Source organism: Armigeres subalbatus, chromosome 2 (genome assembly GCF_024139115.2).
Source record: "Armigeres subalbatus isolate Guangzhou_Male chromosome 2, GZ_Asu_2, whole genome shotgun sequence".
NCBI classification, from domain to species: domain Eukaryota; kingdom Metazoa; phylum Arthropoda; class Insecta; order Diptera; family Culicidae; genus Armigeres; species Armigeres subalbatus.
In genome coordinates, this window is record NC_085140.1 from 293,784,251 (window position 1) to 293,808,937 (window position 24,687).

Here is a 24,687-nt window from a genome sequence, read left to right on the forward strand (position 1 = left end):
TGAACGCCGAGCAATGCGATGGGCGATTGCATCCATCGCAACCTAAACCACTGCATCTGACCATCATCAAGCACAGAATGACAAAAAAAATGCGCCCACCGGCAGTTCTACCGCTGGTGACTGCATGCTGTCGCTGTGTAGGTAAACACAACAAACGATTGAACGATTGTGTGAGCAAAAAGCATGTCAGTACGCGCTGCTATCACAAATTGTAATGACTCGCACACTGCAGGCACTGCTTCTTTTAAACACAAAGAAAATCTTCCGGTAGACCCGAAGGCTTGTAACATACCGCATTCTGATGTCCGTGTTAGGTACGCACGGGATTGGTTACATATGAAATTTTTACTGGGTTTGACAAGAATTGAAATTTTCAATAGCTTATCGTTTATAATCTTAAGTTACAATGAAATAGGCAAAATGGTGGAGAGTGTCCGAGTCGATTGATATATAAATCTTGAAAATCCATAGAAAGATAAAGGCGCTAGTAACGTTCAAAATCTTCCCTTCCAGCGTAACGCTTCCGATTTCTAAAAATCTAAATGACACCCAGTATAGTAAAGAAAGACGTAAGTCCTACGTCAAAAAGTGAGGTTACGCGACGCCACTGGAATAATATAAATGACTGCTGTGCTATTTATAGCTTCCGTTTTGAATGGGGTGCCTTTGAAAAAGCAAATGCCTTTAGTTTTGGATTCCGGGAGGCTTGTCCTTAAGCTTTACTTGGAGTTGATGGAGCAAAAGTTTCAATATCCTCACCTCGCCATATTCTCCTTGTCCGAAAGGGCCGTAAGAACCGTAAAAGATTGTTCGAAGAAATGTCTTCTTGACATTTGTCTCTGATGTGTAAGATTATAAGATTTCTAATTTAAATAATCTAGATCAACATTTAAAAATGGAGTCTACTGAGCTTCTGCAAATTGATTTCCACTTGATCAATCTACCTTGCTTGCTGTGCACTTTACCTTCTTGTGCTTGTCGGATCACTATCGAGAATCATTTTCACCTGGTTATTATATGACATTCTGACTACGTGAATGGCCCACCACGGTCGTCTGTTTTGGCAGCAGCAGTCCCAACAGCTGGTGCAACTCGTGGCTCATTCGGCTCCTCCACGCACCATCCGCCATCTGAACCCAACCATAGACGGTACGCAGCACTTTTCTTAAGAAAACTTCAAGTGTACGTAGGTCCTCCACGAGCATCGTCCAGGTCTTATGTCCGTAGAGGGCGCTACTTAATAAGCGTTTTGTAAATAGCCGGTTTGGTGCGGCGGCGAACTGTAGTCGATCTTACGGAGTCTAAAGTAAGTACGATTTCCTGCCACAAGTTCTTCAAACACCTTGACCACTGATACAAACTCGTGGTAGGTAGCCCAGGTTGCCTTCTCTTGAGCCTTTGGTACGGGCAGCAGCAAGCGGGGTGTTTTATTCTGGCACCAGCACCACACCAGCATAACTCATGCTGGCACTAGAATTCCAATAAATACTTACCCTTTTGATGTAGGACTACGTATTTTACGTACCCTCGTATACACTGTAGGGTGGCTCAAATTAGTATGGGAAAAACTTTTTTCAATTTTTCTGATGGGCCGCCCTCTTATTCGGTTCTATTTGATGCCCTGATGGTCTGGGCAAAATTTCAGCCAAATTGGTTAACGTTTGGGCGGTGCTAAACTCGTTGGAAGATTATATGGAAAAATGTATGCAGAAACATCCAAAAACAGCGAATTGCAGGTGGACCGCACAACTTACGATGAATAACTATGATACTCATTCAGATCTTGAAGAATTTAATACAGAATTTTATGCAGAAAACCACGAGAAGATTAAAGTTTGCCCGGCTAAGTTATTAGCATTTCTCTGAAGTGGGGTTTGAGCAAATTTCGTTGAAAAGAAATAAATTCACCCCTACGACACTCCAGTAAAATGCTAATAGCTTTGCCTAATAAACTCTAATCTTCTCGCAGTTTTCAACATAGCATTCTGTATTTAATTCTACAAGAACTGTGTGAGTATCATTGTTCTTGATCGTAAATTGTGCCCTCAAAAAACACCTTTACAAATTTTTTGATGGGCCGCCCTCTTATTCGGTTTTATTTGATGCCCTGATGCTCTGGACAAAATTTCAGTCAAATCGGTTAACGTTTGGGCGGTGCTAAACTCATTGGAAGATTATATGGAAAAATGTATGCAGAAACATCCAAAAACAGTGATTTGCAATTGGACGTTTTTTGAGCCACCCTAATACACTGCGATTGCGAAAATCGAGGAGCGACACAAAAATCTGATAGACTTTGAAGGATAATATCTCGACCGTTTCTCGATAAATTTTCAGTGTTTTGGACCATTTGATCAAGGAAGAGTCAACACTTCTATTATCATCCATTCGAGTATTTGATCTGCCACCTGAATTACCGGACGACGAGTTGAAAGAACGTTTTGCAGAATATGGGAAAGTAGAAAGTATTATCAGGGAGAAATTCCCACCGGACTTAGGTTTGGGCCATATGCACACCGGCATTAGAGGTGTGTATATTGATGTTGAAAAGGAAGTTTCTCCGTCGCTCCAGGTATCCAAATGGACGACGCGGATATACTATCCAAATTTGCGGAATAAGTGCTTCGTGTGTCAAGCGGAAGGACACCGAAAAGACTTGTGTCCACAATTGAGGAACAAAAATCTGAATGAAGAGGCAATCGAAAAACGGAAAGGAAAGTTATTCCGGAGTTGTAATTCGATTCGAAAGAACAGTAGTACTAGAGGAGGAAGTGGTTGCATTGCAAACCGACCCAACAAGGACAAACCGTCAAATGGATCTAGATTCTATGCCATGTTCAATGATAGAGCGGGAAAAAATGGCGGAGACTATGACTTTCAAAAACAAAACAGATCGGATGTGGTTCGTGAAAAAAAGCATAATAGGATACACGGACTGTGTAAATAAATTGAAAACGGAAGATAAGAAGCAGCAAAAGCCAACAACGAGTCAGCTGAGAATTCAACCAACTGAGGTTACAGATCGGTCGGCTCCAAAGAAGACATGTCGTAAAAGTGTTTCATGACGCTTTTCTGAAACATCACTAGAATAATATTATGTAATATGTTAAACAGTATTTGGCTCCTTGGAGTTTTAAATTAAACAATTGAGCCCAATAAAATAAATATTTGAAGAAAAAAAATATATGTTGGCCATAATTATGCCCAATTTTCAATAGCAAACAATGGGACAGGATTCCCCGTCGAATGGAACCTGTTACGAGTAATTCGGCCATGAACCAAAAAGTGTTTACAAAATGTTGTACACATACACAATAACAGACATCACCTCAATTCGTTGAGCTGTGTCGATTGGTAATTAACACTATGGATCTCCGAGTCATCTATCAGTGCGGCTCGGATTTGGAGTAATCGATTAACCTCTACGTATACGAGAAAGACAAAAAGTTAAATTGAGAAGAATTACGAATATGCTTCGTTGGATCTGGATTCACTGTGATAAGCGATGCAAGCGAAACAACAAAGTATATTTGCGTAATGATTGATCATATTTGCAAACAATTGTTATACGTCATATTTGCGTAGAACGCGATTGGGCTTGTCTAGTCTACACATTGGTATAAGTCTAGTCTACACATACACAGATATTTCGTGAAAGAATCCTGGAAAGTAATAGATTCGACTATATCACTTTTCTTGTCAATATTTATGTTAGAAGCACATCATAAATGTAGTTCAAACATAAAAGCAGCCAGGCCTACTTTGCAGCGTTGTTTAAAAATACCTGTGAGAATCAATTCTCGCTTAACTTTTCAAAAGGACCTAAGTAACATTTTTTATGAATCAATTTGAGTACACTGGATTCTGTTTTTACACGATTTACATTTTCTCAATTTTTCACTCATCTTAAATGTTTAACGCATATTAATTATCATGTGATTTTTCTTTGAATTTGGTGGTAAGTTGAAGTCTCAGAATCCTGTGTACTGCAATCAAAAGCTTTCAAATTGTTCCGATGATTGCACTATTCTTAGGTTCTTTTGTAAAGTTAGGCGAGAATTCTTAACTTGATTTCACTATTAAGCCATAGAACTCAGATAGAAAAAGTTGTTGAAATTTACACGAAAGTAATGCACATAAAGGGAATGCCAAAAAGCGCGTAAATTTAAACGATATTATCACCTGAATGAATGCAAGTTGTATTGCATTGTGTCACTTTTTATACGAATAAGTGTCATAATGCTGTGTAAATTGCATACATTTAGGGCGAACTTGTTGGAAAAGATCCATGTACGCTCAGAATAGTGTAATTTTCCATGTCTTTATTATTTGCGCGCTGATTAATTTTCATTATTTTTTACTATGTGGGACATCTCGTACCAACCGCTCCGTTTACATTATTAGATGAAGATTGTTCAATCGTTGGAAGTGATTTAGCTAAGACTTGCTGTAAAAAACGTACATGGCATTATCGCTTTTGCTGAACTCTAATGTGATAATGATAACGACTGTCGTCTGGGGGATCTACATATTAAATAAGGTAAAAAGTGGAGTTGCCTCAACAACATTAAAAAAACTGTTAAGCCAGAAATTAGAATAAAGAATAACTGTTTGAAATATTAAGGTTCCAAAGATCTATTCTGCCTATGATCGCATATTAGTCCTATCTTTGCAGAATTTCATATTCATATGGGACAAATATGCGATTGTGAACTGTATTAATCTAATATCTATACAATTTAAAAAGAATAAGAATTTTTTTGTTAAATATCTTGGCTGTGCATATGCACAGCATATGTTTCGAAATGGACAAATTGATATGAAATTTGCGAAAAAGAATCCACGTGTCTTGGAGGGACTCGAACCCTCAACCTCCTACTCTCTAGATAGGCGTGATAACCCCTACACAACAAGACCACTTAAAGGTCACGTTTGCGGAAAAGCCATCAGAATCCGAGTACCAACCTCCACCGCGGTTAGCTCTCTTTTTTGCAAATTGAATATCTTTCGGATGCTTGATTTGTCCAATCTCCACATTTGCTTTACTGTTGTATATCCACAGCCAAGCGAGTGCACATTGTTTATTAAACGAGAGGATCGCACTCCATGCCCCCCAGCAACGGACTGAATAAGAAGCAGAATAAGAAGCAAGAAGGACGTTAATCGATTGGCTCATTATAGGTGAAAGTGTATTGCTAACAATTGCCTACATATGAAAATTCATCTCGCACTTTCTCGTTCATTGTAGAAGACTGCAAAATGCTATCGCATGCTGCTACAAATCGTGCATCGAGTTGCTTCTTCAGTTCGCTACACTACACTAAACGCGTCGCCCGAGACGTGCCCTTGAAATTATGATGCAGTGCCAGCGGCCATCTCGGATTTTCTTCCGACGTTATCCTTAACCGAATGTATTCAGTTCTATCTCCAACAGCAAAACTGAAGGTGACTCTGACGAGCACGAATTGTCTGTGCAAGTATCGCAGCGTGTTAATAATGGAACGGATACTCCATTTAACAGAGTCTATTAAATAAATAACCTTGAACTCGTCACAGAAATTGCGAATTATTCATCAGTCCCTCTGCCCCCTGCCTCACGCTCAAATCTGGAATGCAAACCAGTTCAAGAAGTAGAATAATCTATAGGCTCAAATACGCCGAAAGCACACGGATTTAGGAGCACTATGTCGAACAGCTGCACACACCACGGCAAATTTGAGCCATTCGCCGGCTAACTAGTTTGGGAAAAAGGTAAGCGCTGAACGGATACACACCTCCTTTTGCGGCTGGTTGACCACGCACCGACGGACCACCATGCCACCAGCTGAGATCGTGATTCGGATTAGTGTGTGAATATACACGCTAAAGCGATATATTTATTCAAACGTAGATATTTTTTTTATCTAGGCGGAATGTCGACTTTGGCAGGTTCGACCAATTATTGTCAGGGTGTTATCTAAGACCTTTTGCGCTCAATTTTGACTGGAAGGTTATTGGCGAAAATACAAAAATATTCGACCACAATAGATCAAAAACCTGCCAAAGCCGTCTTTTCTTCAGTAATTTTGTTTATTGTACGACTCGTCAGCAACAAATCTAAGACAATTATCAACAAATTTTGATTCAACCATTACAGAGATACAGGCATAATCCGGTAGTTTAAGGTAAAACGTGACAGAATTCAATTCCTACATTATTTCCTCCCAAATTGTAAATTTTGACAAATACAAATCCGATGAGAGGGGGAGGGGGCGTAATATTCAAAAAAATAATAATTCGCATCAGTCCAAATGAAAAGATTTGAAACACCAAACTTCAGCGTGCGCATCGACTAGTTCTCTAAGCATTTATGTTCTCCACTCTCCGCATCTATCGGGCCGAATTGAAGGACAAGAGTTTCTTCACCTGTTCGCTGCTGATATTCATGCTGTTGGTGTCTATAGCTCTATAGGACGGGAGGATTTGTTGACTTCGAGAATTCCGAACCAGTTGGTCAGCCAGCAAGGCACGTGCAAATAAAAGGTGTGAATGGATTTTTCTCGAATGGACATGAGTAGCTGAGTGGTTATGGTGAAGCCGTTTTCATTCAGTCAACGAATTCCGACACTATATTTGATAAAGCTAGGGCCGCGGTATAGATATTTCTTCTCTATCCGGGGTCTAATTTCCATCTTGAAAACCGATGAAATAGGAAGCTTTTGCTTCAATTCCATTATAAAAAGCAATATCTGGAAATTATAAAATAAAACAATATCTAAAATGCTTCACCAAATGTAATTAAAGGAGATTTGCATTGAGCCACGTTTTGATACTATGAAATGTGAAGTTGTGCTAAAGAAACAGTTTGAAATCGTAATTCGATTGATAATATTTATATAAAATCATATTACATAATTGGTGTAATAAATATATTATACTCTCTTTTCCCAGATATTATGTAAGAAAAAAATACGCATTTCTCATTCATAATGTGCAATGGTCATATAGGTCAGGTGTACAAAACTAAACCTAGTATAGCGCAGATGATTGTTTAGAAGTACCAAACACAGCGAGATAGCGCTCAAAACAACAACCAGACTTTAGAAAACACCTTACTCCCCCTGTGCAGCTCATTCGTTCCGGCCCAGGTGCGTACGGACGTCAAACAAGCTTTTTACGTAATAAACACGCATAATCTCTGGTTGCCGGAATTTTTACGACCACCAGCAGCCACAGTCGATGTGGTCGGCCGGCGGTCAGCGGCGAAGTCCCAGTCACAGAGTGGGCAACTGCTGATACAATGACGCTGCATATGTTTTTCGTGGGTTCTCTTTTCTGGTTGACTTTCCGAGATTGGAATTTTTACTATAATAACATTGTGCGTAAGTTCTCCATCTCCTATAGACACGCACTTTCCATCATTCCCGCGATTCCCGCCCGACAAAAATGGAGGAGTAACCGGCGACGCAGCGCGGCGGCGTGATTTAAAAATTTAAATAGACCTTCCCGAACAGTCCGGCGGGTTTGAACTGAACGGGTTAACCGCAGCCGTGTCTGTTCGCCTGGTTCGATGAAATTTTAAAACTGTTCCCCTTTCAATAATTCCAAGCGCAGTTTGATTGCGCGTGATATGGTGGGGTTCCCATTTCCCCGTGAATTTGGGGTACCGGGGGCACCCGCATTGGAATCGGGGTTTGCTTTCACGCGGGAGCATCCCAAAATGCTGCGATATGAATTATGAATATGGCCGGGTAAGAAGCATCAAGTGCTTTAGGTAGTTAGGGAGAATCATAAACTTTTGGGGTAGTAACTTTCTCTCTCGGTTCGAAATGGGACTATCAGGAACGCAGTCGTTATCATAGGCTGCATGTTTGGGATTTTTTTTTCTGAGACTGGAGAAGTAACAAACTGGTTGGTGAAGCTAGCATGAATATGAAAATATGTATTAAGTGTCTATTTTTGATTCAAGATTTGAATCATTTGTTTAAGAAATTGCATATAAACATTTTACACAATTTCGAGAAAACATCAAAAAACTGTTTTTGAACAAATTGGCACCGAATCTTTCGATTTCTTCAATACAGATCAATAGTTTTTGATAAACAAACAAACAATCTTTATATCCGTTATTATTTATATCGTATAACTTTATCACATATGGTCGGGGTTCCGCCAAACTGCATTAAGAGGCTTTTTGATCGACTTGTGAAGTTTTGTTTGTAAAAGAAAAACGGAAATCATTTCATGTCAGTTCATACTTACAATTATTGTAGGATATCCTCACTCATATGATTGAGAAGCATTCGATACGATTTGTCATCAATTGAAACTGCTAAACGAAAGCTTCGGCAGAAAATAGGAAATTTTTGGTTGGCGCTTGGTGCGATTTGGCAGAACCCCGGTCATATTTAATTATTCAATTAAAGTAAAACAGCATAAGGGAAAATCCATTAATTACGTAATGCGAAAATTGGCAATTTTCAACCCCCTCCCTTATGTCACACTTTTTTTTTTTTTTTTTCATGTAACCCGTTGGCAGTCTCTCGACTCAAACTCTACTCCGGGTCCATCCCTGTTATTCCCCACGGTAAATAAATTTGCTTCTATGAGCCTCTATTTTAGATCAATAACAGACGTTCCTAAGCCACGTTGCTCAAATGGTCACTGTTTTAGGCCTGATCCAAATAGTTTTATTAAATAGTCCCCTTCAATAACACGATCACCGTTTTCGCCATTATAACTATCACTCATCACTCTAACTTAACACTAGGTCTATTCCCTGTTGATTCGGTGATTAAATTTGCTTCTACGAGCCTCTACTTTTGATCATTACCAGACGTTTCTAAGCTACGTTGCTCAAATGGTCACTGTTAAGGCCTGATTCAAATAGTTTTCTACAAAATAATCCCGGTAGCATCACTTATTATCGTTTTCACCACCATCACTATCATAATTACTATTGTCCCTGTCCAAGGATGTTACCGATCATTTGGCAACTCGCGCTCGATCATCCAGTAGTCCGTCAATAATTCACTCCAGAAACTGAACCCCAAAATGCGCCATACGGTGGACCTCCAGTGCGAAGGCCTTCCTGCAACTCTGCCTCACGGTTCGCTGTCCGAATTCCACCAGTAACGGAGTTAAAGCTATAGCATCAGTAACTTAGACTAAATGATAACAAAATTCCAATCATTTAGTTTAAGTTACTGCAACTAGCGCTATAACCCCGTTACTAATTGAATTCCAACAACGGGCCACGAGGCAGAATTGCAGAAAATCCCTCTCACTAGAAGTCCACCATACAACACACTTCGAAATTCAGCCTCTGGGATGAATCACTGACAAACCACCAAATAACCGAACGCGAACTACCAAATGATCGATAACATCCTTGTCCCTGTCATCACAAATATCTTATTTACAGTCATGAACACACACACAATGAATCGATCTTCAAAACAGCGCTGTTATATATCATATAAGAACCGACACTTCTACTAGCTTTCATTGGACATGTACCGAATATTTAACATTATTTCTAGTATAATTATAAAATAATTCCCACTTCTAGCACCTCAACTCAATATTGCATTTCATTCTTCATACTCACTGCGAACATGTTCCCATCCCAAATCAACTCTATTTTTTACCTAGCTTCTTCTGTCACTATGTCTACACCACCAATACCAACTTGTGTATTAACCTTTTCACTAACACTTGCATAACCTCACAACATCACCATTTTCATATCAACAACCATTTTTTTCACAATTTCATCGAGATCAGCAATTATCACTACTATCCCTACTACAATGTTAACGAAAACAAAAGCTAGTCAGTCATTTTTTTTTTTTCTAAATTTGCAGTTTCCATCAAACAAGTGAAACTCAAAAAATAATAAGCTTAAAATCTATCGCGAGAGTCAGTCTTATTGTAGATATGATGACAAAGAGAGAAAACTCGAATAGAAGTGCATTTTGAAACAATAATAACGCACTAGATTTTGATAAATATGACTCGTTTAAAATTTATTTTGGAATCTATTTAGTCTATTTACCAGGCCACTCTTCAGAACCGTGCGCCCAGCAATTATCAAAAATTCTCAACTTAACAACACCGAATACTGTTGCTATGGGCCTGTTGGTCTTCAAAAGATTCGAAATCGCCTCCGAATAAAATTCAACAGGTAATAATTTTACAGACATTTCTTGAGCTTCGAATTTTTGATAGGGTTAGGAAGTCTTAACTTAGATCTTTATGTCTATGGATCTACTGTTAATCTAGTCATAATTATGTCGAATGTTTCGCACTGTGTCATTATTACTCTGTCTGTCTTAGTTATCTTATGTTTCCTACGTTATTCAGTTCAATTCTATACTCATTGTAGATTATGTTACGTTTTGATGTCAGTTCATTGTCTCTATTGCTAAAGGTCACCTCCTCTCAGGCGAGTATCCTAGTTCAAGCGTATAAGTAAGTACCGCTTAAGAGTTAAGCAAACGTGAAAAAATGCAGAATGTCTTGATGATATTTTCTACTGGTTAATTCCTACCTAGCTATGTTTAAGCGTGGCTACGACTCATCATCATCAGGGAACGCCTCTGAAAAGTATTGCCGCATAGCAGAGATCATTATCCCTGATGAAAAGGACCTCTACCTGTCTGCACCACCATTCAAGGCTCCAAGATACGATGTCCGTTGAATCACATGCACATTAAACAAAAAATAGTCAACATGTGATATCACCACGACAGGATATGTCTTTGGTTGCCATATCAGTGCTAATGGCGTAAGCCCACCCATCGCGGCAAGATAACCTATCCGAGGGGAGGGAGAAATAATGTAAGAAAAATGCTTGAGAATATCATTTCAAGACCAAAGTCTCAAAACTACCCATACGCTGGTGCAAACAAAGACCCAAACGACGACCCGACGAATCCAACAGCTCTCCCATGCAAACCAACACCATCAACACGCACGCGAGGGTCTCTGCTGTTGACAGTGCTGGTCCGCGCGAGAGCGCCACCAGACTCCCGAAATCGACACTCGAGCTCGAGTCCCCGCCCACAAAGACAAGTCACTGTTCAAACGAATGTTGCCTTAACTGACTCCCCCATCCCGGGCACAGATTCTTTCCGAAGGATACTCAATATAAGTTCCACCGGGAAGCCAAGCACCAGAGATTGAGGAAAATCAGATAATCCAGCATCAGGCGTCTCGCGTCTGTTATTTAAGCAAAGAAGATGTTATACGTGATATTCTCAATACGGCCGTTCAGAATGGTTCTGCGGATGTAAATTATGGATCATTATTAGGTCTTGTAATTTTGAACAAAACATTCTGCATACATGCGATAAACTATAAATATTATTATATCAAAGTTTTTAATTAGGATCGCGAATCAAGTAAAAATACTGATAAGTATAAGTTTGTAATTAATACCGACATTGTATTTGTGATCAAAACTGACATTGTGTTTTTAGTTAAAACTCAAGTATACTAAATACGTAACGGAATAAAGTAGTGTTATTAACTTTTTTTTTAATAATTTACATTATAAATTCTGATTACTATCAAGATACTGATCCAACATCACATCTTCAAGGGCTCCTCACAAGCTACACATTTCATTCAGGCACTTTAGAACGTCCATGTAGTAACTTGTTCACACTTGAAATCTGCCTCGACCAAGTTGGCAGAACGCGCCCTTACCCTTTCTGAACCAAAGGGCAGGGCCCTCCCCTATGTCACACTTTGGGATAATATTTTTTGCGTAATTTGTGGTGGAAAACTTTCACTCACCACTCTTTTCTCTTAGAACAAACTCAGAAGAGAAACGAGACTTGCTAACTTTTATCTACTCAGTGACTCATTAAAATTGTATTGCCTTCTCTTTTAACCCCACGGAAATTTCACTCAATATCAGTCAAAAGCAGGACGTAGTCTTGCAAGCAACTCAAATTTTTTTTTTCGCCACTGGAAGTGATCGAAATATGGTTATCACTCATAACACCTGTTTTTCTTTCCCGAAATGATTTCTCAGCGAAAATCTGCGTAAATTATTATTCTCTTCTCTTGAGAATGAGTGAAAATTACGATCATTGGATTAGCTGAACTCCTACTTTAGAAAGATGCAGATAATTCTACGATTTGTCACTGGTGCCACGGAAGTTTTTGTAATTTTTATTGCGAAAGGAACAACAGTACGGATCGGAAACAAAAATTATGAAGATTCATGTACAACGAGCCCGGAATTGAACGCTCGACCTCCTGCTTGTAATGAGGACCATGCTCTCTGAACTTTAAAAAAATTTTTCTTGAATTTTCTAGACAAATTTTTGTATTATATTATATATGGATGACTAATGAGGGATCAAGTCTCCTTAAATTGAGGCAAGAACTCAAAATCCGAAAATCCTGAAATTGTGGTAGAATGTTGGCATTTTTATCAATGAAGATCATTAAGCATATTTATGGATTTGGGCTGTGAAAAAATGATAGCATTTGATCATTATTGGGAGAAGTTGTTCAAATTTTGCGTGGCCACAAAACACATCTTTATGAGGAACAAAACACAGTAAATAAGAGTAAATATGGTTGTCAATCCAAAAATAACTCGCCACATAACGATCATTTGTCCAGAGGATCTATTACAAAAACACGCTATAACAATACTACTTTAATTCTTGGTAAAACAGGGGAGAATCATGTCTCCCAAGGGGTCAAGTCTCCCCATCTTCCCCTACAGTATAAAGATTGAGTTTAAAAAAAAAAACTTGAAATCGACAGGTCTCCTGCTTGCATGACTGTATACCAATTTATAAATTGTGACGTAAAACACTTTCAATTAGCTACTGTTGAAATGCCAATAAGAGCAGCGAGTTAAATGGCTCGCGAAGTTTCAGAGCGATAATTTTTCCAAGATCCGTAATTTCATTTCCGCCATGAACGAAGCATCATCCGATAATAATAAAGCTTCATAAAAAAAATCTTAGTCAATTGTTTCAAAATATTTGACTTGTGAGCTTGAGCTTGATTGACTGCTCGTAGTTGCTACTCCATTATGACCAGATCAGCTGTTCTTGCACAGGGAACCAACAGATGTTTGCTTGGGACTAGCACACATCTTCAATGTACAAGTACTGGTGATCTCATTTGTTAGGTCATACTGACGCCTGCCACGTCAGAATGCAAGTCAATGTAGGGAAGGGGAAGGAAATGATGATGCAATCACTCGCCCACTGCAAGCCGAATATACCTCTGCACTTGCCACGAGTTCATGCGGAATTTGTTGGAATTTTTGGGTTAGGGTTCGAGAGGCAGAGGTCCGTCTTGGTTAACGAGCTGCTAATGTGATAGATAGGAGTGATGGAATTTCTAATTGGATGTAGGAAACGAGCTTTTCAGTTTATTTCCAATTCCAGCAGATTACTGTTAGAATATTCAAGTTGAAGGTATAGGAATAGTAATGGAAACGGCATGGAAGTCCATTTCCAGTTCTAGCGATTGCTAGAACATGAGAAATATAGAGAAAGATACAAAGTAGGAGAATGGAACGGACCTGGGTCTGGGATTGAACCCACGACCTCCTGCGTATGAGGCAGAAGCAGTAGCCATATGACTACCAAGCCCGCTGTTTCAAAATATTTGACTTGTGATCGAAAAAAGGGACTTTTTAGTGACTAGCCCGAAAAAAAGTGACGAAGTCACCAAAAAGTGACCCGCTACCAGGCCTGAACTAGAGAAGTCGACTTGATTGACGGAGAGAAATGAAAACAAGTTCTCACTTTTCATTTCTGTGTAGACTCACGACATGTACCATACCATGAGAGACATATTTTGAATTGTATTTGTAATTCATTCATTGGTCTGTACTGTCAACATGAAATTCTTAAATCTAGTCGTGGTCAAACATTTAAAACATTACATACGGCTCAGCCTCAACATCAGAAATTAAATTCGCCGGACACTTCGTTGAATCGGGTGACGGGTGTAGGTAAGCTTTTCATCCAAAATAACTCCTAGGTCTTTTACATGATCAACCCGTTGAAGTAGAGAACCAGGAATACCGTAGTCAAACTGGATGAAATTAGTCGTTCGTCGGAAACTTATGACACAGCACTTAGGAATGCTTAGAACCATCAGATTCCGAGTACACCAGCCATGGAAGATTTCAAGGAGGTTCTGTAGTTCATAGCAGTCAGTGAGACCCCAAACAACTACATACATTTTAAGGTCATCGACAAACAAAAGTAGCATACCTCCACGTCGCAAAATGAGGGTTACATCATTTATGAAAAGCGAAAATAGTAATGGTCCGAGGGCCTTGTGGAACTCCAGAAAGGTTCGAGAAATAGTCGGATGAATTATTTCCAATATTGACCGACATTTGGCGTCCAACCAGATAAGATCGGAGCCAGGTGCATAAAGCAAAAGACCAGCCCAGGGTTCTTATTCACCTTGGACCAGCCCATTTTTTCTGGTTTTGCAAGCAGCAGGTCATGGTTAACTTTGTCCAAAGCAGATTTGAGATCGGTGTAAAACGTGTAAAACGTTTCCACAGAGCAACCGGGAAAGAAACCATGCTGATACGGGCTGATGTAATTCTTGCAGGAAGGGAACATTCTATCGTTCATCAGCGACTCGAACACTTTCGACTCCACTCCGAGTGATATAACGCCACGGTAGTTTCTCACATCTCGTTTGTTGCCTTTCTTGAAAACTGGGAACATAGTACCGTGGGGCATCGAAATCCGTACATTTAAGCACTTTAGTATATGAAAAAGTCATTAGAAAATATGAATCGAATGTTTGTCGTTTGTCATTGACACAGGCGCATGAAGGCTTTTGAAGTGTTTCACATTTACTCATGAAAAACTAAAACATACATGATAAAATAATGAATTAAATCAACTACTCCTGACTCTAAATCCATCCACCCTGGACGGATTTCGAATCAAAGGATCAAAATCCGTACACCTATTTCTTAACTAAATATTTAAATTGAAACAGTCTGATTGACTGAACTACCACTGTAAATAGTTCGATATGCACCTTGAGAAGCGATCCCTTCGATTTTGGTGGGTGGAGACTCCGCGTTTGGTGGGTGGAGATTTGTTTTTTATTTTTGTTGTTCTAATTTCAAAGCCTTCTTTCCAATTATATGCCCTAAAAGCTTACTGTCAAGTATCTGAACAGGATAAGATTAATTATTCCTACATTAATTACCTTTAACCTTTTTTAATTTATTGAGGACGGATTTTTTATAGGTGGGCAGATTTCGGTGCTGTACGGATTTCGGTCCCGGACGGTAGAGCATTTCCACTGCACAGGAAATTTCCTCTGCTGGAGTACCGTGCGGGACCGAAATCCGTACACCTCATGAGATATCAATAAATTAAAGGAGGTTAAAGGTAATTAATGTAGGAATAATTAATCTTACCCTGTTTAGAAACTTGACAGTAAGCTTTTAGGGCATAGAATTGGAAAGAAGGCTTTGAAATTAAAACCACAAAAATCAAAAACAAATCTCCACCCACCAAACGCGGAGTTTGGGCCGCCATTTTGTTTTCGGGTAGAGCATAATGGCACCAAAAGTAACTGTGTTTTAATTGCTAATTGCAAATCATTACATAAGATAAGTGGAATACAAATCAAAAGGAACACTTCTCAAGGTGCATATCGAACTATTTACAGTGGTAGTTTAGTCAATCAGACTGTTTCAATTTAAATATTTAGTTGAGAAATAGCTGTACGGATGTTGATCCTTTGATTCGAAATCCGTCCACGGTGGACGGATTTCGAGTCAGGAGTAGTTGATTAAATTCATTATTTTATCATGTTTTTCGTAGTTTTTAATGAGTAAATGTGGAATACTTCAAAACTAGAAGCCTTCATGCGCCTCTGTCAATGACAAACGTTTTATTTACATTCGATTCCTATTTTTTAATGACTTTTTCATATACTAAGGTGTTTAAGTGTACGGATTTCGATGCCCCACGGTAATAGGTTGAGTAGTGGACAAAGTGGCACAGCTAAAATATCAGGGCATTTTTCAGCACGATAATACACTTGAGAAGTGTTTAGCGAAAAGGCTGCATTTATCCTCAGTATTCAGGGCAACGTCGTTATCGAGAAAAACACTTGATGGTAGTCCAGATTCCTTCCTTTGAGAATTAACGAAATGGGGTGTTGTCGGAGATTTTGTTGCGTGTGAAGAACATAGTGTTCGTAACGGAGTTTATTATAGCACCGATAATCATTGTTGGCGATGTTGAAGTTACGTTTAGTGAAGGCAAACCGTCGAAAGGTATAAGCGCGAAGAGCTCTAGCGCGCACTCTTTTCAGGTTCCGTAAAAGAGCATTAGTCCACGGTGGTTTCCTCGGAGGCTTTCGCTTCGGTACAACGACTGAAACGCAGTCACGTAGCAGACAGTTGAAGCGGTCTACAGCTGATTCGAAATTGAAAATCGGTTTTGCGAAAATTGAGCTGATCGTCACTCAGAGGTCCATCGAAACCTAGATTAAATCCGTTGTCAATTGATATATCCAATGCAGGATGATAGTTGTCAAGCGGCACAACGGCGTCCGGAGCCTCAACGACAGTTCATTCATGCAGTGAAGAATCATTTGGAAATCTAATTGATTTGGCTGTGCCCAAGAAAAGCAATCCCATCGTCTAGTTGGCGGTTAGCAGGTGTAGTTGCAGACAACAGCGGATCAGGAAACGTATACCCGTGTTGGGAGAGAGACCAGACAAGTCCTGGTTGATTGAAGTATCCAAGCAGAAGAACCACATCCGATGATAAGGCCAAAACGGAGGCAAATTCTGTAGCACCAAGGTAATGTTGTATTACACTACAATCATGTCGTCGGTCGGGAGGAATGTACGAGGCACCGATGAAAACGTTGCAACTAGAGAGACTTATTTTGGCCCAAACAGTTTCAATTGAATTGAACTGTCCGACGGTGATCTGGCAGGAAACAAGCTCATTGGAAACCGCAACTAGAACACAACCACCGCACACGCGAGAGTTATTGGATAAACTGCGGTCCACTCTATAAACAGCGAAATTCTCACCGATAAGTTGGAGTGAGTTGATTCTCCCACCTAGCCAGGTTTCGGTGAACACAAAAACATCATACTCGCCATTAAGGACAGCAAGATAAACGTCGTCCAATTTGGAAGAAAGTCCTCTAGTATACTGGTAATATAGTCGTAGACTCCTAATGGGAGCAGTGTCCATGACGGAAGACGAAAATGAGCTGAAAAGCGGCAAATTTTCAGGCAGCAACATATCATCAATGTGATTATACTCGCCTGGTGAAGAAGATCGGAAGTCCCGTATACCATCGCCGACCACAGGACCGGGAGGACGACGATGGCGGATGATACTCTCAGAAACTAATGCAAAAATCATTCCAATCCGATGAGAGCTATCCTCTCATCATTGATAAACTCCTTTAAAAATGCTCAAAATGCAAGGCAATGCACCCAACTGGTGATTATTAGATTTCCTAACAATTATGCATAAGAGCCTTACAAAACATGTATAAGTACTGGGCATAGGCAAAAATACTATAGATTCTTATACAAATATTGTGTGAGACCTTTTTTGGTAGGTTCTTATAAAGAATTGTTAGAAAATCTAACAGTCGCTGGTTGGGTGTGGTGTTGATGGTGCATTTTAAATTGTTTTACACGGTTTTGCGAAAAAAAAAAAAAAACATATCGCAATGAGCAAGAATGAGGCAAACCACAGCTTGTTGATTGGAGCTGCTCATATGATTTTTTTTTTCGATCGAATTCGTTTCAGATTACGATACACTTGTTTTTGATTGTGAAACATGAAAAAAAAGTATATGGTTATCAATAAGGAAAGAATTTTACAAACCCTGCTATTTATGAAGAGATTGGTTCAATAGTGAGTCTATTACTAAGCTTCAAATCGGATCATGAGAGGCAATAGCAGCTTAAATAACTTAGACAGCACCGACCAGATACGGTGTTTCTAAGCTGAGATAAACTTTGACAAAAGACACAAATAGTGTTGCAAAATACGTATGTTACTATTGTACGGATCGTTCGACAACAATTAATGATTATTAAGCAGGATATCACGGTTCAACAATAGTAACATAATCAAACCCCAACATGTTTTTAATCGTGTTGATATCATACGAATAGCACGAATACTGTGATGTCCCTGAGAAGTCGTGACAATTTCTCACCTGTAAATTGTGGAAACGGATTTCAATCCCGATCACCTACACCCTAGATAGCTTTAAATCGCTAGTATCACTCAGGGTGTCGACTCAAATTTGAGAATAAAATTCCCTGACTTTCCCTGACTTTCCAGACCCTTCCTCAAAAATTCCAGATATTAAAAATGTTTTTTTTTTATTCCTAGAAACGTATGAAAATTTCTGCTTGTGTAAATCATTGAAGTCCATATGAGTTTCTGAGCTACTGAAAGCCTTATCACTTCTAGAAACAGAACATTAACCCGTATCGGCCTGAGTGAAGGAAGAATTCAAATCATTGCCATTTCGTCATTTTTTGTCGTATTGGCCTGGTTTTATTACTGTTCTGCTTGTACAGATCCCAGAATTCAGAATACATGACTTGTGATGTGGTCCTCATATCCGGAGTTATTCCGGTGGGTCACTGAGGCAGATGCAGTAAATTTGACCAGGCTCCAGGGTGGCCAATGTCATATCTGGATGTAATAATTCCTCTCGTCTCCCAAAATACTGAAGTTTGATACCTATATTGCCATAGTTTGTGGTATTTTGAAAATCGCCGATTTTTGTGCCCCTGGAGGCTTCCCCAAGAGCCTCGGAACTGGCCCCAGTGTGGCCAATATCCCCTGAATCATATCTGGATATCATAATTCCACTAGTCTTCCAAAATGCTGAATTTTGATACCCATATTGCTAGTATGGAGCACAAATACAGAACTGTCTATTTTGGGCCGGTTCCCGAAGCGTCAGTTCGAAGAAACCCCGTTGTTGGCCATTTCTGGAACAGTGTCACCGAGATTTTTGGTTCTGACATTTTTTTAGTCTCAATTCATATCATTTCGGTAGATTTGTATGCACGGACTATATAAATCTACCGAAACGATATGAATTGAGACTAAAAAAGCAACATTTTGTTGAACTTATAGAGCCAAAAAAGGAAGTTGTTGTCAAATTTACTGCATCTGACTCAGTGACCCACCGGAATAACTCCGAATAGGAGGACCATATCACAAGTCCCAACATGTATTCTGAATTCTGGGATCCGTACGAGCAGAACAGTGATAGAAACCAGGCCAATACAACAAATGACGAAATGGCAGTGATTTGTTTTTTTTTTCTTTCACTCAGGCCGATACGGGTTAAGGATTTGTAGAATATCGTAGGTTATTCTGGACGTTCACGAAGATTCAAGTAAATGCGCATAAACCCAAAATTAGATTTTACAGGTTTCTTAAATTGGCTCTAATTAATGTTATAAGTTTTCTGGTGCCTTCATCCACCATTAGGAATTCTCTTGGACTCCCTGGAGTCGCAATATAGACATCCAAGACAATAGACTTGGACTTCTTCAAATCGTTGAAGTTTTCATTATATTTCTGGAAATTTGTGTAAACCGTTGTATCTTTTGACACGATTTTTGAACTTCCAAACAGTCTGAGAAGCTTCTAGAAATCCTTCTAATGCCGTTCAAAAATCGTACGATAAAGGTATTTTCGCGAACATTGAAAAACCTCCATTAGCTCTTAAGTATGATTACAAAGTATTACGGAGCATTCTTATTCACTCTCTGTGGAGATTATAGACTTCTAAAATTAGTTACGGATCAATCCCTACAAGCTATCTATACAGCACTTACAGTAAGCCCAGCAAAATATTCTAACCAATGCAATACTTTAAATAATTAGGTTTGAATTATTTATTTGAACACCGTCTTCAATGTATAGATTCCTTCACGGAACGTTCAATTCAAATTTGAGTAAATACCATACAATCCACCAAGTTTTTAGAGCAGAGCTTTTGAAAAAATCTACTGAACATCTATCGAGGAGTTCCAGGATAAAAACTATCGAAGCAGCTTTTTTAAATCTCTTGGGATTTTTTACTTATCAGTGAGAATTCTGAGGTATTTTTCTTTTCTCTATAAACATCGGCAGGGAATGTAAAATTGAAACATTACCATTGATAACAACATTATGCGCCTCTTGCGTCCAAGCATAATTATGGAGTATCGAGTAACGTTTAATTGAGACCTTCGCCACGTACTTATATGAGCTAGACCATATGATGCTTTTATCCAACGTCATTCTCTCTACTTGTCCATTATTTTGACCAGGATCGACCAATGACTGTATAACCCCATCATCAAATGGAAGTTCCCGAAGTGTTTTTAAGACATTACCCACAGAATTTTGTCGAATATAACTGCCTCGGAGTATTGTTTATCGGCTATGCAGTCTGATGACCGGCTATAAAGCGCAATATTAATTCTGATCCGACGTTTCAATACACTTATTGGTCGCTTTTCAATGGATTAAAATTGGTTCAAAGTTTCATAGTCATAAGTGTCCTTAGTTTAGTATATTGCTCGAAATAAAAAAAAATCAGTATAAGTTTTCAAAATTAGGTTTGTGATTTTTTTCCCTGACCTAAATCAAAATTCCCTGACTTTCCCTGACATTCCAGGTTCAAAATGAAATTCCCTGACTTTCCCTGACTTTCCAGGTTTTTCCAGGTAGTCGACACCCTGATCACTACTGAAATAAAAATCTGATATTTTGCTCGAAAACAAAAATGTACGCAAAACGTAAAAAAAAACAACATTAGTTTGCGCCAGATACTGCTGCACAGCAAAATTCGAGGCGAAAATTTAGTGATTCTCATAATAATTTTATGGCTCCATAACTATTCATTGAAAGACAGGTTTATAGCTTTAGATTAGGTTTCATTTTTTGTTTGTTTCCGAAAGTCATTTTAAATTCAATACCTACCACTAATTAGAGATAGAATTCTAATTTATTGAACCGAATTTGAAATTAGCGCAGCAAAATATGTTTCCTTCCAATAGAGATCCAATTAGCTACCATGATCCGGACTATTTGATTCCGATTTGACGGAACCCTTTGCACGCATCGCCAAACAATATTCTCGATGTGTAATAAATTTAAAACCATTCCGGGCGTCATCCCTTTTTGGCTACCCATAGTTCAAATGTATATGAAATATAAACAGTCAATTATCACGCATCGCCGCGTTTCGCCGTCGACATCGACATCGGCGACCGTTTATTGCCTGCAATCGTTCCATCGGAGGTGATCCATTGTATAAAACGGCGATAATAAGGTGCTAATGAAATTAATGAATTCCGACTGGTAAGTGTTGTTGAACCATCAAAGTTGAACAATTAAACGAAACACTTTTTTGTGCTGAAGCGTTATTTTTTCAGTTTTTGTTGCTGCGAGATGAGAACTCTTTGATATTTTATGTAACCCTAGAGGAAAGCTTCAGAAGGTTTCGAACAAAGCAAGTGCATTCAATTGTTTTATTGCATTTGATTACCTTGTTTAAGGTACAACAAGGAATAAAACTCTAAGTTGCACACGAAAGTTTTTGAATTTTTTCGTGGGATTAACTTATTGTTTCATTGACGCTAAAGGTTTTAATGGACGAAAACCAAACGGTGTAAAAAAAACCTGGGTATAATACGATTTTTTTTACACATGATGAATGCTTCCCATGAACCGTACAATTCTGAAAAAGAATATGAATTGCAGCATTACTATACTGAATCGGCACCGCCGGCCATAAACTGCTTCCCTGGTCGACACTCGCAACTATATGAGTAACCATTAACGGACCACCCCCATCGACAGACGGGACAAGCCTCCACTAACTTTAGTTCGTATTGACTATTGCATCGCATCCCCATTTGTACGCTGCTGATGGATAGGTAGCCGATGACGATTGTCGTCTCTCGTAATCAATGCACAGCACACACGTGTGAATCCATTATCGTTAAATTTACAATTCAATATTTGTTTTTAATTAACGATCAACAAACGGTGGCAACGGCAAACGGCAACAACAGTGCTACATGTCAGGTGATGATGGAGCTGGCTTCTGGCCCGGCTAACGGTCCAGTGTGGACCATGCCATGGAGAGACGGTTGAAGGATTTAAAGCTTTGGTGACAAACGTGGCATCAGTGCGAATTCATTGCGTGGTGTAATAGTTGGAGGCTATTGTGTAACCTTCTAGATTCCATAGAATGATGGAAGCTTGAATAACGTTCTAATGTAACGTTACTTGACAAAAAATAATAAAGTTTCAAATTAATATTTGATTCAACAATGTTCAATCAAATTCAAATAGATTACAAGTTTTCTACCACATTGTTCAAGTTTATTGAAAATTGGCATTAAAAATATCTTCTATTCAATTGAAATTATCATGAAGCATACTTCCAAGTTTAATATTGATTGTTCATGGCTTGGCTTGGCGATTTTTTTACAGTAGTACTTTTCGAATTTATTGCAAAAAGTTTTCGACAAGTTGTCGAAATATCAAACATGCAACATCACCATGAAAGGGTTACAAAATCACAGTTGGTAATACTGACGCGGTTAAACCACGTAGCGTCAAAAAAAATGTCAAGTCGTTGTGCTATTCATTTTTTTCTTTGCCGATCCAAGATTGAATTTATGATTATCGAAAGCATTTAACATTGTCGTTCGCACGTGAAATTCCTATTTTGTTGCAACAACCTACATGCTGCAGGTGGGATTTGAAATTCGTTCGCAGCGTATGCAGCAGTTGTCAATTTTCTAGAGAGGGCTTGAAGATCGTATCCATCGTAACCATTCAATGAAAAAATAAATATTTTTAAGAAACTCGTAATTCATAAATAAAAAAAAAACAGATTAATCCACCTAGCTGGTGATGGAGCCTTTTTCGTGTTTTATAAAAATAGTATTTTGGCCATAACTTCTAAGCCCATAGTTCGATCTGGCCAATTTTCAATGGGAAACAATGGGACAGGATTCTGCGTCGAATGCAACTTGCGACAAAATCGGCTAAGCATAAGTATCTAAAAAATGAGTGAGTTTTTTATACGTTTTTTGCGCACAGACATACACACACAGACATCAATTCGTCGAGCTGAGTCGATCGGTATATAACACTATGGGTCTATAAAAAGTTCATTTTTGGAGCGATCATACAGCCTTTACGTATACTTTGTATACGAGAAAGGCAAAAAGTTTAACCGGTTTTTAAATAATGTTGCATTGAGGTTATCATTTCTGCATTCGTATATCATGAGGCTAACACCATGATAATTTTATCCTTTTATGCCCAGCGAAGTCGAGACAATTTCTAAGACGAAAATTGCCTAGACCGGTACCGGGAATCGAACCCAGCCACCCTCTGCATGGTCTCGCTTTGTGGCCGCGCGTCTTTCCGCACGGCTAAGGAGGGACCACAGGCATGATATACGATTGAGAAATGTCCAAACCGGATGTTCTTAGATCTCCAAATCATTCTGAAGTTAGGCGAATTGATCTACCAAGACAACTGGGCTCGATACAAAGCCAATAGCAATCCATACAGACCCTTGGAGGCCATGTGCATGATTTGAGATTTAGGTATGTGACGGGTGGGTCATATATGCCTAGCGTTTTAGATTGGGTGTGTAATTCACAGAAGAGAGATAGGCCACCACTTTCTCCAGCAAAACTGTTCACAGCAAAACTGTTGGCTTTGCAGGAAAAATATCAGTAATAATAAGTCTGCCAATACCCTGACGACCCAAATATCTGAAACCTTGGGAAGATTTCGCTTCTGAGAGCATGCAAATAAATCTGGCATGTTTGAATCCTAAATAAAATTGTTTGTTTAAAATTGTAAATAAAATAAAATTGTGTAGTTCTGAATACTTAGATAAGTTGAGCCATCCTGAACGTTATGCCTGTGATTAATTTTCTTGAATACGAGATGCTCAAGGTACTCCAAAATGTTCGGGAGTTCAACCCACGGTATCTATCAGATCAATCAAGACTTTCGCAATATCCTCATCATCGTTATTTACCCAATCCGGTGTAATAAGCATATGATCCTAATTTCCATGAACAAGAGATCCAATGTCCAAGGTGCTCCAAAATTATCTTGAGTCAAAATGCACAATGACAATAAGGTGCACCTGCGCTTTGTTCTGCGTACACGGACTTGGATGATCTAGTATTTCAATCGTGACGGTTTTCAGGACATTTTGGTGAACCTAAAAGTTCTGTAGTAGCTTGTATGAATAATGATTCAAGTCATAACAACTCAATGAACCTACTAGGATATTATATCATACACCATTCATAAGTTGGTTCATAAGATAGATCACATGATCCGAGCTCCAAAAAGGGTCTAGAACACAGTCGATCCTCTATGAGTCACTAGTGAAAGGACCATTGACTCAAGCATACATCGAGGTGTAGAGGTTCCTTGGGAAATTGTTCGAAATAACCATCAGAGTAACCGAGAAATTAATTTTAGTATGTCATCATTTGTTTCCACGAGTCGATATCAAGTCTACGAACATCGAATCATGGAGGCCCTATTGTAGCTTGTAAAAATAATGAATGAAACTGTATCGGCTTAATAAATCTGCTGTGATGAAACCGTCTAAGACGAGTTTAGTACG

At 39.0% G+C, this 24,687-nt stretch overlaps 1 protein-coding gene across 11 annotated transcripts in view; it reads right to left on the bottom strand.

Moving 5' to 3' along the window:
* Positions 1 to 24,687, bottom strand: part of LOC134212425 (uncharacterized) — a 478,371-nt gene that overhangs the window by 15,500 nt on the left and 438,184 nt on the right. The gene's annotated exons all lie outside the window — the stretch shown is intronic.